The sequence below is a fragment of the Podarcis melisellensis genome (assembly GCF_964234715.1).
Source record: "Podarcis melisellensis genome assembly, chromosome: 14".
NCBI lineage: Eukaryota > Metazoa > Chordata > Lepidosauria > Squamata > Lacertidae > Podarcis > Podarcis melisellensis.
This window is the reverse complement of record NC_138546.1, coordinates 27,518,385-27,534,052: the sequence shown is the minus strand read 5'-3', so window position 1 is coordinate 27,534,052 and position 15,668 is coordinate 27,518,385. Positions and strand designations below refer to the sequence as shown.

Here is a 15,668-nt window from a genome sequence, read left to right as displayed (position 1 = left end):
TACCAAGGTCAGCTATATGAGGAGAAAAAAAAGGAGTAGCAAGAAAGAAAACTATGTTCCTTTTTGAAGGTTGGGACTGAAGGTGGGTTCTGAGTCTACAAAGCAGGTGTCCCCTAGGCAGCCAGTAGCAGTGTGCTTTCAGGATCCTGCAGAAAGGCCCCAGGAGTCTAGTGATTTATATATGTTTTATCAAACCAGTAGGGGACACCATTTATCAAAGAAAAAAAGAAGAGTGAGTGATAATCTGGGAGTTAGGAGTGGGAAAAGGAGAGTTAATTCAGGCCAAGCAAGGAACAAAATCTGATTTCCCTGGGAATGCTCCCATACAGTTTTCTGAGTTTGCTAGATGCCCTTTGATATTTGCAAAACCAATCCTCAGAGCACCGTTAAGTAAGCTGGTATAGCACATTAATTAAGGCTGTAAAACAATCCAAGAGCAATTTAGCTAGAGACCCTCCAAGCCATATGTTTAAAGCACTGTTATACCACTTAAGAGTCATAGCTTCCCCAAATAATCCTCGGAGCTGTAGTTTGTTAAAGGTGCCAAGAGACTCTCAGAGCTACAATTCTCAAAGTGGTTTGATATTTGATCCCTCTTCACAGGGAACTTTGAAAATCTGCTCCCATGAGAAGCAGTGATGGCCATCAACTTGGATGGCTTTAAAGGAGCTTTAGAATCATGGAGGATGTTGTACCTACACTATGGTTAGCAGATTTTTTTCAAGGAATCTGGGGACACTTTTTTGGAGGCGGGGGGGGGGGGATTTCATGCTTTATTTTAGGAAAGGGTTGCTGTTATGTACTGAGTTGAATAGGATTCAAAATGCAGCAGTTTGATTGGTTCTAGAACAATAGGATCCAAAATGCAGCTGTCTGATTGGTCTTCCCTCCTCACCACTATGAGCTGAATAAAGAGCATGAAATCCACTCTTGACTGGCTGGCTGGAACTTGGACGTGGCCGGGACATCCGGTGCTGCTCACAGCCATGGCGCCCACCATGTTGCCTCGCTGGAGGTCCCCAGGCATAAATCCGGGGACATTCCGGGGACAGATTTTGTCCAGGGACAGATTGGTGAATCCAGGGACTGTCCCTGGGAACTGGGGACGTCTGGTAACTCTAACCTACACTGTCAGAAGCTGTATGTCTCTGAATTCCAGTTGCTGTGAATCACAAGTAGAGAAACTGTGCTCGGCCATCTGGTTGGTCACTGTGAGAACAGGATGCTGGCCTAGATGGGCCACTGGCCTGACCCAGCAGGGCTATTCTTACGTTATATTTTAAGCTATACCTTTTACCAATTCTCACTTTATTTGGTTAACCAACCAAAACTTCTATTACAGTATATTTATATTTATATTTATATTATTTATATGCTGCCCTGTCCCCAGTCCAGGACTCAAGGCGGCTTACACATAAAATAGAACGAGCTAAAAACATAGAAAAGCCCATGATTAAAATGTAATTAAACATTAATAGAATTAAAATAATATTTAGAAGGTCCATTTAAAACACAGACAATAGCAATTAAAGCATCACAGCACCAGCCCTTTTCTCAAAAACTGTCAGTTCCCAAAGGCCTGTCGGAATAGAAATGTCATCACCTGACGGCTTAATTTCTTCAGGAAGGGAGTTCCAAAGTTATGTGGCAATTGCAACCTGTTACCTATCACACACCATCCTCTGTTCAGAGCATTCCATTCTCATGTATAACCATCAGCCCGGCTTAGTCAATTTCACGGACTCCTGTCACCTCAGGGAAAAAATAAGCATGGAGTTCAGGGAACCAATCCTGGCAGGTGTCAATTTCTGGCAGCTGAGGGCTGTCCAAAATGCACACAGTAAGATATTCTGTATGTTTGATGAGCAATTAATGCTGTCATTTATGGATGTCAGCAGTGAGTGAAGGGAACTGTATATATCCAGTTTGCCCTCCTTCTGAATTATGACTTCTCTCCTCCTTCAATCAGGACACCAAGATGACAGCTCTCCGCTCATTAATTATTTCAAAGGGGGAAAATGTCACCCTGCATGATGTGTTGTCTTTTGCCAAGTTGCTATGACACGGCAACTTGGTGATAAATACTGAGTGGCTTTAACGTCAGCAGAGGGGAGGTTTTCTTTCCACATAATGTGATGTTTCCTTACCGTCTTGCCTTCTGAGGTCAAGTTCTGGCTTCACATTTTAAAGTTTTACCTCCCCCAGCCACCGCCCCACTTCTTCATAGGAAAAAGAGAACTCTCTTTTGATATCTGCTCATAGCTCTATCTGACTGCCACATAGAGATGTGTCCTCTGGTTAATTTCACTGCGTTTATTCATTTCACTGTATTTCTATCCCACCGTTCCTCCAAGGAGCTTAAGGTGGCCTACAGGGTTCTCTCCCTCCTCACTTAATCCCCAAAACAACCCTGTGAGGTAGATTAGGCAGCGATCGGCTCAAGGTTACCCAGCAACTTCATGGTCAAGGAGGGATTTGAAGCCAGATCTTGCAAGTCCTAGTCTGACACTCTAACCACCACACCACACTGGTTCTCTTTGTGGATAATCAACTGTTTAATTCAGGGAGATCAGTGACCTGCTTTCCCCATCTCCCAACAACTTCACAGCAGTGCTTTTTCCCTTGATTTCCTTCAGGCAGACCAGTTCTTATACTTCATGGTGTAGATTCTTGTGCACTGATGGGGAGGCAATTTAGTTCAATTCGCAAACTGCCTCATTTTACAATGCTGAGAACAATATGTACAAAATTGAAAGAAAGCTGCCCTTCAAAATTTGCGTTTATCTGAATTTTGAGGTGTGTGCAAAAATGTATATATTAGGACAAAGCCAAAATACCATGTGCTAGTGAAAATAACATATGAACTACATTATATTAGGGGAAACTGCTTGCAAAAAAGGAAGGACTTGATCAGGAAAGAAGCTTAAAGGCCAAATGGTAAATCAGACAGAATGTGAGGACTTAAAACACACTGAAATATACTTGGAGTGTGAATTTCATGCTCTTTATTCAGTTCGTAGTAGCAATGAATGAAACTTTCCCCCAAACGTCTAGTTATATATACATTATTTACACAATGGGCCCCACGTGATTGGCTAATTCCAGGCTGCTCCTGTAGGTCAATCAGGTTGCGGATTCACTTCCTCCAGAAGCCTGATTGGCTGCTCCTGCAGGCCAATCAGGTTGCTAATTCACTTCCACCTGGAGCTGGATTGGGTGGCTCCTGCAGACCAATCAGACTGCTCCATTCTGGATCCTATTGTTCTAGGATTCAGCTCAGTACATAGCACACACACACAAGCTGATGTGCAAATGTGATGACCTGTACTTGCTGGCTAGTACTGATGGGATTTGTAGTCCAAAAGATCCGGAGGGTGAGAAGTTGCAGGGAGAATGATCCAACCTTTTAAAACAATAGAAGGCTTCAAGTTACAAAGAAAGGAGATTCTGACTAAACCTCAGGAAGAACTTTCTGACTGCAAGAACTGTTTGACAGTGGAACGGACTCATTCGGGAGGTTATGGACTCTCCTTCTTTGGAGGTTTTTAAGCAGAGGTTAGATGGCCATCTGTCATGGATGCTTTAGCTGAGATTCCTGCATTGCAGGGCGTTGGACTAGATGACCCTTGGGGTCCCTTCCAGCGCTACAATTCTATTATTCTAACCCAAAACAAAAGAAGTGGGTTGTGTGAACCACCCTTGAGTCACAGAATGCAAACCACAAAATGCCTCTGAGCATTCTCAAAGTTGTGGGGAAATGGAGAAGTGTCATTACATCCACCAAATGAAGTATATAGACTGTATCTTTCTCCAGTCCCAGCTCTTTGAAGCAAGAATGTTCTTAACGCTGGCAAAATTTACCATGCAAATGGACTGCAAAACTGTTGAAATCAGGCTGAAAAGGATATTTAGTGTCTTCCATTAATGGCCGGAAGGGAATACTCCGTTCCCTCTTCAGCTTCACACGTGCAACAGAGCACCCATAAAAATGGGAAGGAGATGTATTTGGGATAGATAAACCATGGGAGAGAAGTTTATTGCTTTGGATCAGCATGGCTCTTGCCACTAATTAAGGAAGAAATAGAGTTAGCAAGTTAAAATACACTTTGACTTTGACCTAAATAATTCCCATTCTAGGGCCAGGCTTGAGCGAAAGGCAGCTTTCCAGTTGTGTGGCAGAGATTTAGTGCGCTGCGATGGATGCTCTCCTTTGGAGAAAACACAGTCCACAGGCCATTAAGTTTCGAAATGGGGAAAAGAGGCATATTCTTCAGGCTTTGGCACCGCTGAGGACACCATGCAAATTCAGACGTGTGGGATGCCAAGCGCATTCAGACAACATTCAACAGCAGTATGCTCATTCTGTACACCGTGCAGAAAGAAAATGCAAAAGCTTGAGCAAAACAAACCTGCCCGCACCATTTCAAATCATGCAAATGTTCAAATTTGAATACAGTTCTCTGTATATATATATATATATATATATATATATATATATATATATGCAGGTTTTGGTGTCCTCGGGTGTCTTCCCGTGTAAAAGTTGGGGTGTCTAGGCGACGTTTCGACGAGGTCTCACTCGTCATCTTCAGGCTGGTGCTTTCGGCTTCTTGTTACTGGAACAGAGCAGGATCTCAGTGTTTGAGTTCCTATAAATACTGTTGAGGGGGTGTGGTGTATAGCCTCCAATGTTCTGGGCAGAGAGGAAGTTCCCAGGCTAGTGTGCCTTTTCTTCTTTTGTTCCTTAATTACTTGAGGGATATCTTGAGTGATTTCTTGAGTGATATCCTGAGTACTACTTAGGTGGGTCATTAGGTGTGGATTAGTTGCTAAAGTCTTTGTGTCTTGACCTCTTGAACTTTGTGAAGAGTTTTTCTGAGAAGATGGCTGTACTGCACTTAGTTGTGCTCTGGCTTGGCTTCGTGTATAGGGGCGAGCTGTGGTTTTGTGGCCTGTGTCAGCCAGATCTGTGTAGGGATTGCAGGGGGGTGCAGCATCCGGAGGTGCCACCATGGTTTGGCTACTGGATGGTGTCTGTAATTTATCTGTGGAGAGGGTCTGGGTTTGGGTCTGGTGTGGTTGATTGGTGATGGCGTTCTGTGTGCCTCTGGATCTGGTGTCAGTTTTTGTGGGGAGGGCTAATTTCCAGATGTCTGGCAAGCGGGATGTGTCGTCACGCTTGTTCATGTTGTGAGGGTGTTTCTCTATCTCGATGGCTTCCATGATTATTCTCTTGTGGTGATGTTCCATGTTAAAGAGCAATTTGGAATCTGCAAAATTAATTTCATGTCCTGTTTCTTTCATGTGTTGGAAAAGAGAGGAAGTTTTTTCTTCTTTTTTGACGGCATTCTTGTGTTCTGCGATACGTGCATTTATATATATGCAGACCTACCTAGATAGAGGCAATAAACAGCCATCTGCTCATCCTCTGATTGCTGCAGCTGCTCCTTCCTTCACCTCCTTCCAGGAAGCCAGATGTGGGGAATCTCCCCCCCCCCCAGGTCATGGACTGCATTCCTTTTGGACAGGTTGCTTTCCAGTGGGGGGGGGTGCAGAAGCAAAAAATGGACTGAACAATGAGTGTGACCTTTTGTAGGGTGATCTCGTTTCTACATGCACTCTCACCCTCCTGACACACACACACCCCGTGATACAAACTGTAATGAAAAACGTTTACCATTTACTTCAGATTATGGAAAACTATTCCTCCATCTACAAAGAAACAGGAGAGATGGGGCAGGTAGGGAAGGCAGGTAGCGTCTGATCTCCCTCCCTCAAGGACTACCTCTCCTATACAAACCGCCCTGGACTCTGCGTTCATCATGTGAGGCCTTTCACATGAGGATAGCAACAAAAGAACGGGCCTTTTCTGCAGTGGCTCCCCATTTGTGGAATGCTCTCTCCAGGGAGGTTCACCTGCTGCCTTCATTATATATTTTTAGGCGCCGGACAAAAGCATTCCTCTTCAACCAGGCCTTTGGCTGATTAATATTCTACAGCCTTTTAAATGTGTGAGTGGGAAGGGTGGTGGTGGTTATTGCTTTGCTGTTTTATTCTAATTATTTAATTGTTTTTTATTTTGTATGTTCTGTGAACCGCCCTGATATCTTATGATGAAGGGCGGTATATACAGTGGTACCTCAGCTTACATACACTTCAGGTTACATACGCTTCAGGTTACAGACTCCGCTAACCCAGAAATAGTGCTTCAGGTTAAGAACTTTGCTTCAGGATAAGAACAGAAATCGTGTTCTGGCGGCGCGGTGGCAGCAGGAGGCTCCATTAGCTAAAGTGGTGTTTCAGGTTAAGAACGTACCTCCAGAACGAATTAAGTACTTAACCTGCCTGAGGTACCACTGTAAATGTAACAAATAATAATCATGCTAGGGGGTTTTTAAAGTCACCAAACAGAAGGGTGGTTAAACTATGGGAAAAGTTAACCAATTTGCCCAAGTGGCCCTTGAAATCCCAAGTTGGGGCAGGGATCCATTTTCTGCCAAAGGGCCACATTCCCTCCCTTCTGGGGGCCACATGCCAGTTGTGGGTGGGGCTGGAAGAAAAGGGGGCAGAGCAAAGTTTTGTTTGGCTTGGTACAGTAGGTCATATTCCTGTGGGATGTTTAAAGGCAGTCAAACCAACAATTCGTGTTTTGCCAGATAGGTGCATTAAGGGGCTGAGGCTCACAGAGTTTTCCTGTAAGCTTCCTAGAGAGAACCCGATGAGAACACTCCCCTCGTTGCCCTGACAGGAAGTGATTGTCACTATATATGCTTCTCCCTGCCTGAGCACATCTTTTTTCTGCTCTTATGCACCATGCTAGCAGTGTGGAAGCATCTATGTGTCTGAGCTCCAGGCCCAAACTCCATTTTTAAGCCAGACTTAAGTAAGTCTTTGTAACCAAATTAATGTTTTAAGCCTGTCTGAACACAGCTGCTGTATCTGTTACTCTTCAAGAAGCATTGTGAGTGAGTATATGTTATTTTTACCTTTTAACAATTCTGGTTCTTGGTTATTATTTTACAGGGGGGTGGTGGAATACCAGGAAAATACAGTCTGGATAAACTAAAAGGCTGAAACTAGCCTATCTTAGCTTCGCTTTTAAGCTGCAAAGGGATGTACTCTGCTGGACTCGCAAACCTGAGGGAGGAAAGATAACATCTAATAAACATATCCTCTCTGAACATCTAATCGCATCCCAACAATTCCAGCCCACGTGCCAGAGGTTTTTAAACAAACACACAACACACCCTCTCTGTCCTCCATCCACGCAAGCAATACTTGAGGTACAAAGCAGGGCTAGTAAGGGGGCAGCCTGTGAAAAGTGGGTGTGTCTGGGAAGAGGGATGAGAGGCACGGAGGGTCATAAATGGCCCCTGGGGCTGAGGTTCCCCATCTGAAACCTAGTGAGTTTATGGCCTGAGAAGAAATTTGAAGTGGGGCCTTTCCAGCTCGCATTTGTAGCCTTGATACCTTGCCCCAGGGCTATTGCCTCCCATACATTCCTTAAAAGGAGTGGTAGTTGGGCCAAATGGAATCTCCACTTCAATGCAGTCTGTGTGTGTATGTGTGTGTGCGCGCACTTGCATGTGTGAGGCAGAGGGTCCCTCCTCCTTTAACTGATTTTCCATCTGACATTTAGGATTATGTAAACTCCTGGGCTTCTATGCATTCTACCATTCCCGGAGATCTTGTTCTGCTCACTCTATAAGCAGCTCTGGCACCATAAAGCGCTTAAAAGGGGAGGGGGAAATCTACACACTCCAGCTTGATCAATTTATGATCATTTCTCCTGGTTATTTAACGCTCCAAGAATGCAAAGCTGCTACTCCATTAAATTACAGTCAAGTCTGGTTTCCTTCAAGGAGGGTTTTGCCTGGCAGCCTCTCCTACGTTGGGCAGGTCCTACGGGAACGATGTGCTCATTACGCATGGATCTTAATGAAGCCGCCGCTTGCTCGGTTGCGCAGGAGAGCGGTTGTGTGACATTTTCCACACAATGCTCTCTCCAGCTGAGGAAACAGAGCACTGCCCTCGGAGTCAGCCTCGCCCCAAATAAAGAGGCAGCGGGCACCACCGACACCCTGGCAGGGCCGCAAAGGGCTGGTGAGAGCACCCGTTCTCAAGAAGTCATGAGGAAAGCTGGTGCGCGACAATGGGTGCCAATACCTTGGGCCCCGTCTGCACCATAAACTTAAAGCACTATTACAACACTTTGAACAGTCATGCCTTCCTAGGAAGTATAGTTTAAGGGTGTAGAGTTGTTAAGACATTCCTATTCCCTTTGCATAGCTACCTTGCCCTACAACAAGAAATGACTGCTAAATCACTCTGGGAATTGTAGCTCTGTGAAGAACAACTCTCAGTACCCTTAACAAACTACACTTCCCAGTATGCTGCTCTTGCTTCTCAGCAGGCAGGGCACTGCTGCTTACTGGGAGGGAGAAGGGAGGGGCGATGTGGTGAGGAGGTTGGTGCAGTGCAAACTCAGCAGCGTAGCCAGCATGGTGCTCCTGTTGGCATGTTTGTACCATGCTGACCTCCCATGTGGTGTCATCCCTCACCATCTCAGGAAGCAACAGCTGCTCACCTGCCTGGAAGCTAGCATGATGCCTCTGCCCCACTTGGCTGGTCAGCTTCTGAGCAAATCCCTCCTCTGAAGTTGGTAACCTAAGATACCAATGTAATAGCAGAAAATACCCATTTTCAGATCGTCGCCCTGTGATATTCTGTAGGGCATGGGTTGAGGTAATCTTTGGTCCTCCAGAAGTTGGAAGACTGCAGATCCCATCATCCCTTGCCATTGGCCATGCCTGCTGGGACTGATGGGGGATGGAGTGCAGAACCTTTCTGGAAGGCCAGAGGTTCCCCATTCCTCCTGTAGGGTGTGGTGCCACGAGTCAAATTTGTTTACTACAGTTATATATACATACACCCTCATCCAGCCATATATTTTGAGTGGTTTGCATAAGCAATAAAATGCAGATACAGCCTAGAATAAAAGCACGAACTCCCCTTCCTCCAGCCCAAAAAGCAGCATACAAAAGCAGCTCCAAGAATGAAAAGCTGTGTAAAAACTTGCATGGGGGAAACTTCAGACAAACATCTGCATTTATTTTTAAAATGTGCTTTGGATTTCCGCACAGGAATCCCTCGCCTCCTTCCAAGCCACCAGGGGGAAACCTGGTGCAGATTCTATTGCCCTGCTTAGGGATAACTCCAAATCACCCTGCAATTGCAGGATGGCCAAAGGGGTTAGGGTGGGGCTTGCAGGGCATTCAGAAGATTCCTTTAAAAATGCACTGCAGCCATTGTGTGGCTGGGTGCAGCCCATCACACCGCAACATCTCACCTGGAGCAATGCCAAGCCCATGTTAATTCAGAGTCATTATTAACTCCTGGGTTGCACAAACCTTGGTGCAGAAGTTAATGAGGGCTCAGAATCTGGCGCCACGGCTGGAAAGCAATCAACCCTCAGAGCTTCTTGCTGAGCCATTAGAGAAATTACAGTGGAGAAAGTCAAGTTTACTGGTTGCAAGATCAGCTGCGGCTTTGATCTGGCTGGCTCTTGACGTTATCAAGTGAGAAGACTTTGCTAATGATCTGTTGAGAGCCACAAAACACCTGCGGAAAAAACCATAAAGAGGAAAGGTAGCATGTTGAGGACATGCAAAAGATAGGGTGCCCCCCCCCCGGCAGATAAGGCAAATGGGAAGTAAAGACTGGGGAAAGGCCATCAGTCTTCTTGCTGACCCTCAAAATAGACTGTTTATTTTGAGAAACCGATCGTTCGCTCTGCATTTGGATGTGTCTCAGGATATCATCACCAAACTTGGCACAGCGGTTCCTGAAATGGGAGGTGGCGGTTTTCATTGATGTTGGGATGCTGGCTGCCATTTTGAATCAAGATGGTGCTCTGAAACGTGACTTTAGCATGATGTTGTTCAATTTTTGGTGTGACGGATCCAAACTGTTCCAGTTTCAAACTTGGCACAAGAGTTTCCAAGGTGCGGACAGCGGTGTTCATTGACATTGGGATTCCAGTTGCCATTTTGAACCAAGAAGGCCAACCGAAATGTGACTTTGGCATGACTTCACCCAGTTTGTTGTGATAGTTACAAACAAGTCTTTCTGAGGTGGAGAAAACAATTTCTGCCAACACTTGGATGTTGTTGAATGCACTGAGTCCTCCATTTGTGTCTGTGAACAAAGCCCCAAAACTCACACTAGCCATATGCTTTATTTTTCAGTGTATAAGACTATATTTTTTCCTAAATTTTTGAAGTTTAAAATAAGGTGTTGTCTTATACATGGATAGTGCATAGCGCATTTTATTAATTTTGAATTAAAAAAAAATAGGGGGCATCTTATACATGAGGGTGTCTTATACACGTAAAAATACGGTAGCTATCACTGTCAAGCCTTTTTACTATGTATTGCTCTTTATCATTCTTTAATGACAGTATCCAGGATGTTTTAGGGGAAGCCGTGAAAATGACACTGAATTAAAACTGAAATCAGTTTGTAGCTTAGATTTAAGCTTAAATGCCTAGTCATCATGTATGATCCATCCAGCTTGTCCCCAGCAGAAGTAACATGCTATTATAAGCAGGGACTTCTTTTTCTTAACACTCTAAGGTTTACACCTGATCAGTGAGAGGCCTACCCTTGGGCGGGGCGGGATCAACCAGGGCAGGAAGTCAAAGTTGGAAAAATGCAAATCAGACATAAAAAGAAAACACAATTAATCATACACGGGTGATAAGTCCTGGAGGAGAGGGGGAAGGCTGCCAAGAGGGATGGTGGATCCTTCACCATCCTCTGATTGTTCAAGACTAGGCACCCTCCTAAAAACCACAGCCAAGCACAATTTAAAGGGCTTTGCGTTGTAAGAATCTGGAGGGTGGCCAGCTGGCACCTTCCACTCAACAGATCCAGTGTGTGTGTCTGTGTCTCTCTGTGTGTAACACTTTCATGGGCATATCTGCATAGCACTACTTAAGAAGAGAAGAAGAAGAGTTTGGATTTGATATCCCGCTTTATCACTACCTGAAGGAGTCTCAAAGCGGCTAACATTCTCCTTTCCCTTCCTCCCCCACAACAAACACTCTGTGAGTTGAGTGGGGCTTAGAGACTTCAAAGAAGTGTGACTAGCCCAAGGTCACCCAGCAGCTGCATGTGGAGGAGCGGAGACGCGAACCCAGTTCCCCAGATTACGAGACTACCGCTCTTAACCATTACACCACACTGGCTCACAGGCTTTAATGGCCACCCCAGGGCACCCTGGGAGCTGTAGTTCTCCAAAGCGGAGGGATGCCAGGGATTGTCAGCAGATAAATTCTCGGCACCTTTGCCAAATGACAGTTCCCAGGAACCTTTGGGAGAATGCACAACAGTTAAGCTGATATAAAAATGTACAAGACTTATAATGTGAGCCGCCTTCTGCGGCTTCCTTATTACACACACACTCTTTGCCGTGCCTTTCTGCCACTCACGACCTTTCTCACACGCCATCAACAAATTGTTGTGTGCACATGGCCAACTTGTCATGGGCTCGTGCAGGGATACCCAATCTGTTCCCCATGACATGTTGCTGCACCGCAGTCCCTGTTGTACCTGACCGCTGGGTCATGCTGGCTGAAGCTGGATTGGTACATATTGACCTGCCCTTTATACCCTTGTCTCTTCCTTTCTTCCCTTTGCCTTCCTTTCTGCTGAGATTTTGATTGTAAGGTCCCTGAGGCAGGGAATCTGTGTCCTTCCCTTATCATTCTGTCATGCATGCTGATTGCGCAAGGGAAATAATAAACAATCCCCGAGTGTCAGTGCTTTAGCGCAGCTCCCACTCATTTGACTGTGGCCAGGGATTCCCGCCCCCCCCCTTAAGGTCCTGAAAGCTCCCACTTTCCCTACTTATGCAGATCACATTAGAATGTAACTGTGCCTCTTCCTTATCTCCTTATACTTTAGATATATCTTCCTTTTTTAAATGGCATTATGAACACAAAAGGTCCACGGAATCTTTCCAGCTGTTTTTTTGGGTCTTTCCCCCACACATTCCTGTAAAGAAGCAGGCTGAAACGCCTCTTTTAAGTGAAAATGTTTTGCAATTTTCCAGTGATCTTGCCAGTAAGAGAGAGAATCGTTGCCCGTATATCATGGGAAATGGCAGCTTTCTCACAGAGATGTGGCGTTGACTTGGCAGGTTGTTTGGCAAGGAAGAGAAGGTCCTTTGGGTCATCCAGAGCATCGTCAGAGTGGCTTGGCTTTCGATGGCCAAAGCTGCCTTCACCCTGACTTGTAGATGAACTTGGCCTTAAGAAGAACAAGGGAAGCAATGTTTCCATGGCATGGAGCCTTTGTTCAAGAGAACACCAGAATGCCATTTGTAAGGAACAAATACCAAACCTGGGTGGTCCAGTACCCAATATTTAGTGGCCCAAGGATATGGGGGTGGGGGGCAGACACCTATTACTATTTCTGCAGCAGGGTCCCAGCAGGGTCTCTTGTCACCCAGCATCCTAGAGTCACTCAATCAGCAGAAGACTAAGAAGATGTCTTCTTGCCCTTTGTGCTGATTGGAGCCAATCAGAGTGAAAAGAGGGGATTCAGCCTTGGAGGATTGGCTCCCAGGGTCACTCTGGAGAAGGCAAGCAGGAAGAACACCAAGGAGGATTTGTTCCATATACAGTGGTACCTTGGGTTAAGAACTTAATTTGTTCAGGGGGTCCATTCTTAACCTGCAACTGTTCTTAACCTGAGGTACAACTTTAGCTAATGGGGCCTCCCGCTGCTGCCGCGCCGTGCCACTGCCGTGCGATTTCTGTTCTCACCCTGAAGCAAAGTTCTTAACCCGAGGTACTATTTCTGGGTTAGTGGAGTCTGTAACCTGAAGTGTCTGTAACCCGAGGTACCACTGTACAGTACTCCAAAGTGTGTGGTCCAAGCCCACTTCAAGGACAATGAACATTAAGAAGGGAGACCAGCAGAGAGGTGGGTGTGGGTTTGAAGTTGTTATCAGTGACGGAGAGGTCAGAGAATTCCCTGTGGAAAGGGAAATGGGAGCAGCAATTGCCAATGCTCGCTTATTCATCCCATGTCCTGATAAACATAAATTATACAAACAATGTAATTTTGCCACAGTGAGCAGTGAGACGGATGGCATAGTTTTTGGTGAGAGATGAACTGCAGCAGAACAGAAACAGTGTTGCATACAATGAACAGTGGCCACTTGGGCAGTAGACACATCATCTGGTTAAAGTCTGCCTCCACACCCTGCTGACGTATTTTTGGTATTTCTATCTCAATGATAGTCCTTATTTGTATTATTTATTTATGTTGCTTTCAGATATATAGCTATATATCTATATTTGCACATACATTAGCATATGAAAATGTTATACAGACCTGTACCTGGTGATGTGCTTCCTCTTTTCTGGTGCTCTGTAAGTGGGACATAGGAAGCTGCCTTATTCTTAGCTAGGCCTTCTTCTTAGCTAGTCAGTACTGTCCACACTGACTGGCAGCAGGCCTCCTGGGTGTCAGACTGGGGTCTCTCCCAACTTTACCTGGAGATGCTGGGGGTTGGACCTGGGACCTTCTGCATGCAAAGAAGGTGCTCTACCACTATCAAAGAAGGATGTGTACAGGGAGGGCTCTTCCATTAGTTTATTCAACATAGTCTCTGTTAAGTTGTGGGTGAACATATCAGACGACACAACGATTCTTCAAACAGCTCTTATTTATTCACAGACCCAGAATAGAACTGAACTGAAGGGTTCAGCCAGCCTGCTTATATAGAGCACTACAACACAACAGGAACAACTTTCTGTAACTATCCAATCACTGAACATCACTTTCAATCCGTTATTTGCATATGTGGACCTGAGTGAAAACTATCTACAGTATCCCCCTGCTGGCCCAGGGTGAGAACTTCAGTACATAACAGTCTTGATGCAATAAACTGGTGGGCTTATACTGCTTTATTCATTGTCCTGTGATGCTGCCCTACTTCTGTCACATTACCGGACAAAACTAAACCAGAACATGCACAATACAAATAGTTACAGGATTTCAGCAGGAAGCTATGCGACCACCCCAGAACTTTTGCAAGGGCAAACAGTGTTGAAAAGGGGGTCTTGTTTGACTGCCTCAAGAGCACCGTGAGCAGAAATCAACATGAATGAGCCATAAAGAGGATGTCTGGAGGGGCCCTGGATCTTCTGTCAGCTTGTGGAATGGGGAAAGGCAGGCTGGCCATCTCACCTGCATCCCGTTTGCAGTGTCGGATCCATAAACCGGGGTTTTGAAGGAGAAAAGTCAAAATAACCTTTCTTCTACAAGCACTCCACAGTGCCCAATTATAATGAGCCCAGAGGCCAAACTCCTAAAGAAAATATATGTAAATCTGAAGCGCTGAGGCCGTCTGCTGTGTTATGCCCCCATGCCAATAAATTGGTTTATTTGTGTTTTGCTGTGAGCCTCTTAAATCAACAGAGTTCAGAAGCAGAAGATGCATTTGTCTCCCATGAAAACATTCTCCCACACCCTCTGTAATTAAAAGTAATCTTAAATTTCATCGTACACCCTGAGAAACGGGCTCTCTTGCAGCAAGGAGAGCAGGGCTGTGTGGGCAGGAGGAATGTGACTTGAAAGCGTTATGAGTTTACCCTATAAATCATTTTCTCTGCTCTCCCTGTCAGCTGTAGTGGTGCATTTTATGCATTTTTCCTGACGCGGCTAACTGGGGAATTGTTACTCCTTCCTCCCCTCCGTGAAGGACCGAGAGTGCATGTTCTCCTGGAAGGAAAATAACATATCGGATGGAGTTTGTTTTATTAATACTGTAATACGATTACTCCTTTCGGGGTCAGAGTTGAGCGCCATTCTTCTAATGGAACAAGAGTGTTCTTTCTTGAGCGATTTATTAGCGTAGATGTAATTTATTGGCTCTGGAGTGGGTCACGGCAACACAGAACCTTGCTTATTCTCTTGAAAGTATTGTTTATGCAACAGGGCTCCCTCCACTGGAGGGCCGTCCTTGTGGTTTCGGTATCTTAGCCTAAATAAAATGGTACGATGGCCAGCCAACCTAGAAATCTGGGTGGCATGACCGTGGAGGAATGGGGCAAAATTCTGTATTTGGATGGCTTTCTCAGATGTCACATGGAGGGCAGTAGATAGGTGTTGAGAGTATGTGCTTTGTTTTGCCAACTGGCTCCACTTACATCTCGGGCAGAAAACCATTTTTCAGTCTGATGGCCAAATTCCCCTCTGGGCAACCTCCCAGGGGCTGCATGGTGCCAGTGGTGGGAGGGGCCAGAGGTAAAGGTGGGTGGAGCAACAAATGCAAATTTAACCTTTGTACAGTAGGGAAGTTTCTATAGAAGCACACCTCTCCCTATCTTCCACCTTGGCAGAGCTGGGGAACTATTTTCCACCTGAAGGCCATGTTCTCTTCTGGGCAACCTCCCAAGGGCCATATGCCAGCGATGGGTGTGGCCAAAGGCAAAGTGGGTGGATCAACAAATTGTACCTTTGTACTGGAGTCTAGTTTCTACACACATTCACACACTGGTCTCTAGCCTCCATCCAGACAAGCAAGAGGCACTCTCAGTGTGCAAAGGCACAGTCCAACCTGGCAAAAACACCCAAGGAGGGTGTGAAACAGA

The 15,668-nt window shown here is 45.5% G+C and overlaps 2 long non-coding RNA genes across 2 annotated transcripts; one reads left to right on the top strand and one right to left on the bottom strand.

Moving 5' to 3' along the window:
- Positions 1–2,990: 2,990 nt before the first annotated feature.
- Positions 2,991–5,655, bottom strand: LOC309357000. Its single transcript, XR_014163006.1, has 2 exons — positions 5,393–5,655; positions 2,991–3,403 (listed from the first exon to the last, which is right to left on the bottom strand). It is a non-coding gene; the product is annotated as an uncharacterized lncRNA (long non-coding RNA).
- An 830-nt stretch (positions 5,656–6,485) lies between these two features.
- On the top strand, positions 6,486–14,465 carry LOC309356983. The gene is made up of 2 exons (XR_014162990.1): positions 6,486–6,965; positions 13,141–14,465. It is a non-coding gene; the product is annotated as an uncharacterized lncRNA (long non-coding RNA).
- Positions 14,466–15,668: the final 1,203 nt, after the last annotated feature.